The sequence below is a fragment of the Dermacentor albipictus genome, chromosome 1 (genome assembly GCF_038994185.2).
Source record: "Dermacentor albipictus isolate Rhodes 1998 colony chromosome 1, USDA_Dalb.pri_finalv2, whole genome shotgun sequence".
Classification (NCBI taxonomy): Eukaryota; Metazoa; Arthropoda; class Arachnida; order Ixodida; family Ixodidae; genus Dermacentor; species Dermacentor albipictus.
The window spans coordinates 486,551,028-486,556,764 of record NC_091821.1 but is presented as its reverse complement, the minus strand read 5'-3'; positions in this window follow the sequence as shown (position 1 = coordinate 486,556,764).

Genomic DNA, 5,737 nt, shown 5'->3' with positions numbered 1-5,737 from the left:
AAAAAACATGATCCAGCGAAAACAGCTGCGGTCCATGTCATTAAGCAACCCCGCTCTGTAAAAGAGCTACGAAGCTTCTTAGGCCTTTGCTTACACTTCCACAGGTTTATTCCTGGATTTGCTCACAAAGGCGCTCAATTTGACTGAGCCCCAGAATGTGCGTCTGCCTTTCGTGAACTGAAGTTCCGTTTGACATCCCATCCACTTCTCAAACACATCGTCCCTTTGGCTCCCGCAGAACTGCACACGGATGCTATCGGTATTGGTGTCGGCGCTGTCTTTATTCAACACTTTCACACCAAACACATCGTACCATACGCGAGTCGCTCTCTAACGAAGTTCAAGCGCAACTACATCCTTACAGAACAAGAATTTCTCGCGGTGATTTTCGCAGTACAGCGCTTTCGGTCATACCTGTACGGACGCCCCATCACCATCGTCACAGACAATCGTTTGTTGGGCTGCTTCGTCAATCTGCGTGACCCATCTGGTAGGCTTGCGCGTTGGACACTCCGTCTACATGGGTACGACTTACGACATTACCAATTCGTATAAAAGCGGTCGACGGCACGCCGACGCAGACAGCCTTTCCTGGCTACTGCTTCCCACAAAGGACTATGAAGCGGTCAACTTCAACTACTACATCGCATCCATCGAACCAACATTTGCTAGTGTAAATATCTTTAAGACTGAGAAGCAAAACGATTACAGACTAACGCAACTGCTTGTTGTCAAAAAGAAATCAACAGCCAAAAGTTTCAGCACACATGATGGGCTTCTATAGAAGAACTATTCTACTACAGGCACACGACACCTCCTTTTGGCCGAGAAAAATCTGCGCACATCCACCTTGCGTTATATGCATGACGATCCAACCTCCTTTGACTTGCTAGGAGGTAGAACGTTTTTTCTTCTTCAAGAAACATTTTACTGGCCTAATATGCGTCAGACGCTAATTTAATATGCTGTCACGAATGTTAACGTTGCAAGAGTCCCACAAGTGCTCCTCCTAGTAGGCTACACCCTGTGCCTCCCCAAGGACTCTTTTCGAGCAAGTCGGCTTGGACCTTCACGGCCCGTTTCCACGGTCCTCTTGCACAAATCTTTGGACAGTGGTGGTGCACCAACCACGTGATGCCATACTGAGAGATCGCGGCAATACCATCGGCTGCTGAAGCCAACGTGGGCATTTTTTTTTTTTGCTACGTTTTAGCGTTCCCCGATGCGGGCCTCCTAAAGTTGTTATTAGCGATCGTGAACGGCAGTTCAATTCATATGTAGTCGAAGAGATGATTCGTCTATATTGTTAAAGTTTTGGACACTCTGCGCTGTACCATCCACAATTAATGGCCTTACGGGACGCACCAACCGAACTCTCACGAACATGTCCATGTACAGGCACCCAAATCATTAACTGGCGTGCACGAGCAGCGAATTTTTCGTGCGTCAGCGCCGTATGACTGGGCGAGGCTGGAAACAGTCTGAGGCTAAGCGCATGCGGACAAAGCACGTTCAGCTAGGCCCAACGTTTGCTAGGCTGTTTCCAGCTTCGCGCCGTCATAGGGCGCTGACGTACGGAACAGTCGCCGCTGGCACACGCCATTTAAAGATTTGGGTGCGTCTACGTGTCAACAAATTACAAGACCTGGGACAGCGTTGCGCCTTTTGTTACTAACACATTTGACACCGCCGACCGGAAACCATTCGCTACAGTTCCTTCTGTCCTCTTTACAGTCGGCCCCCACGTTATACCCTTGATACGATCTGCCCATTTATGAATCACGATTATGCCTGCATATCTGAGACCATCTTTCGTGCAGAACAAGAACAACGTCTTGCTTATGTGCGTACTCTTGCTTCACAAGTTCGCTCGAAAGCACTTTACGACTGCCCACACCGACACGTCAAATATGATGCAGGTCACTTAGTGTGGGTGTGGATGCCGTGCAGAAAACGTGGATTGTGTGAAAAACTGGCGGCCCACTACGTCAGACCAGATGTTGTTCTAGACCACATTCAAATGGTAGACGTTTTCAAAGACTGAAGTCAGTAATGTTGCCCCCATGAACCTTTTTGCTTTTCGAGGGACTCTGATTTGCCCGGTGTAAACGTGAAAATCTGGTATGAATTGGGGGCGTCTGATGTGCCACAAGATCTAGTGGGCATGGGGTAACAGAGGGTGGAGCAAGAAGTTCGCCTTGCGCTAGCGGAACCTCAGCTGGCGCTGAGGGTGGTCGGTTATGTCATGTCCCAATAAAGCCTCTCTTCACGGAGAGTAGCCCGTAACAATATGATTAGCCAACAAACAATGACACGGAGAACAGCACTGCGAAAATTACCTGCAGTTCTCAAATGAAGTAAAAAAATGATAATTAAGTGGTATAAATGTTTTTTCACCTGCCTTACCTTCCCTTTATTTAACATTTCTTTGTTTCAATTATTAACTACAGATAATTTCCCCTATGCTGTCATTGATGTCATTGTTGGCTTCTGATGATATGGTGAATTAAAACCCGGCCCCTCGGCTTCCTTCCTTGTCCTTCAATACATACCGAGGGCCAAAAAAAGAGCAGCTTTGAAGTCTTCAGGTAGCACGTGTGGTTTTATTAATCAGTAACCTTCACCCAAAATGATCACGTAGACATGACATCTGCTACAGAAATGATGTTGAACATCTCGCGCCACAGCCATGAGTAGTGGCGCTAGCTCATACTCCCAGCATTACTTATATTAGATAAACATAAATGCCTAAGAAAGCGAATAGGAAAACGGCGTCCTGCTAGCTCACTTGGTAAGAACATCGCACGCGTAATGCGAAGACATGGGTTCGTATTCCATCTGCGGCCACTTGTCTTTTCAAACATTTTCATCTTCATTTGTTTATCATTTTTTGTTATCATTTTGACGACCTCGGACAAGCACTCAAAACAAGAAAGGGGCAAGATAATGGCCGGTGGAACTGGTCGCTTCTCTCACCCGAAAGGCAACGAGACACGGGGCAGTTCCATATTGTGCTGCATCGAAAGGCCGAGTCGTCGTGAGTGGATAAGCTGCACTGTCATATACACATACGTATATAGACACGGAGTAGCTTGCGCCCACGAACAAATTGGAAGACTCCGCCACCGGAATTTCTGCAACACGGGATCCATAGTGTTACTCGCGTTTAAAAGTAATGATAATGTGCACGATGCGCTCGCTTCGACCACAAAAAAAGGGGGGGGGGGGCATCTCAGTGGGTACATACCGGCAGCGCGCTTAGGAAGTTAGTGCAACCCGTTGAGTAAATCTCACACGCCTGAAAACTTCCTTGATTTACACTCGACAGATGTACTTTGCTGATCGCTATGTTTAACTCAATATAGAATGAATTCTCAACGCTTCTGACCTCGTAGTTTCGGAATCTCACTTGCGCTGGTGGCCGTGAACTGCACTATGTAAACTATATAGGCGTTTCGACGACCTCGGATAGCACTTAAAACGAGAAGGGGGCAAAATAATGGTGGGACTGGTCGCTTTTCTCGCCCTAAAGGAGCCGAGACACGGGGTCAATTCTTCTTTAGTCAAATGGCGCTGCAATAAAAGCCCAGATTGCCAGAACGGAAGCACGAGATTCGGATAAATTTACCAACAACGCCCATGTCTGAACGAACATAATCAAATAAATGCATTTGCAGAACGTACACAACTGTTCACACAGCGTCGCAAAGGGTTAACGAGCATGCAAAGAAGGGTACATAAGCGCTCCTTGCATTCCGACTCCATCGGAATACTACCTTAAGTTGAGCAGCTCATCGATTATAGATGCTAAGCCACCACTGCGTATAGGCAGCATATGTTACCTCGTCGAATTCGTGCACCGCTCTAGCAAATAATAATATTACGGGGGAAAAAAGCCCCCGCCATCGTGTGTACAATGTTTTATCAGAAGCCACTAAAACAAGCATATCTAAATTTCAAAACCGCACCTATAGTGCCCAAAAGTAAATGTTAGTAGTCGTTAGTAGTTAGTAGGTGGGTTGTGTTGTCAGTCCTTATTCTGCCGCTATGTTAACAAGTAACGATGCTCGGCAATGTGCGCACGACATCGCGTGGGGGTTTCGCATCAGCATACCGCATTCGTGAAACACAATTTTTGCTTGCACTGACCGATCACGGAGGTGGCATAAATGGCACAGTGGTTTTCTTCTTGCTTAGAAGATGGCGCTACTGCACCGTCTTTGCTGATGTTCCGTTTTCTGTTTGCTACCGGCAGCATGCCGCGGTAGCATGCCGGCAGCATGCAGCGTCGCAGCCAATGGGAAGCCTGTGGAGGCGTGCTCCTGACAGGGGAGACGCTACCAATGGGGATTAAGGCTGCAAAAGATGCGGAACGCCGGCTTTTTCACTCAATGGACTGTTTGACGGCGCTGCATCAATAACGAAAACACCGCTATAAAGCTTGAATCCCAGTGCCATATCTAACGTGCATAGATTTACATCCTCGTTGTTACATGACACTTTCAAATCATTGGCATTTCTGGCAGACAAGTCTCAAGGATGGCCTGATTTAGTTTAATCGGCTCAAGCGGGAGTGGCCTTGATTTTTCTTAGATACTAGATCTTTCTGGATCTAATTGGTAGATCTTTGTACAGCGAAAAAAAAAATCGCAGTTCCGCCGGACCTGCGCAGTTCCGCCAGCTAGTTATTAGATAGCTGTACGAAGTAAGGATAGAGTTTTATCGGCCGTATAAACTTGTAAACATTCGCTTGCTAACTACCTTAACAATGGTAGAATGCGTAATCGTGACTCAACGAGGACGTAGAAAGAAACGGACACATGGAGACAGCACTGTCTTTGTGTGTCTGCTCCTTTCTACGTCCTTGTTCAGTCGCGCTAATGCATTCAATCATGAATTCAAACCAGATACCGCGTCAATGTGTTTTAACTAAATTAACCAGCACGGTGTAACGCGCTCACAGGTAAAAACTTGGCAGTGGCTTAGCTTGGCTGTGCCAGTATATACGTAGTGAAAGCTAAGGCATAGCGTGGTTAGCCTTCGTTAATCTTTACTGCAAGTCCAGGTTAGTCTGGTTGTTTAGCTATCTTGCGGCGTTTAGCCTGTCATTCGGCGCGTTGTTCGTTTCCTGGGCGATTCGTTTCCTCGTCTTCTCGTTCCGATGTCGATTCCAGGCCTACTCCTGCTTATCATAATTGTCGCCATCCATACTGCCGCCTCAACTGTGGTTGCGGCGCACGCGAGCTCTGCTTTTCAATCCTCCGACATGTTATCAGGCATGCGACGCAGCTGGCGAAGCGAGCGAAAGCGAGCGCAACGACGAGGAAGGCACTGTGATGTCATACCAAACGGGGGCGGACAGGCACGGCGCTAAGTACCGGCGGAAAGCCTGTGGCTCGGTGCTAGTAGTGGCGCATGCGCAGTAGTGACTAGAGAGTGACAGAGATAGAAATATCCGCGACTGGGCGCGCGTTGTGACGTCATGTGTCTCCTCGGAGCACCACCACGGCGAAATCGCAAGTTCGCGGCCAGTAAAGCTTTCGCTTTAAAATGAATGCACATCGCTCAATGACCGCGTAAACTGTCTGTGAAAACGCTGGAGTTAGGAACCGCGGCAGCAGCCACGAACCAATTGACCTCCATGCATATGTCGCTTCAACGCATATGAAACGCCGAAAACACAGCGCATATAAAGCTACCGGCACTACGCGCGCTCTGCAAACATCATCTGCTCTGA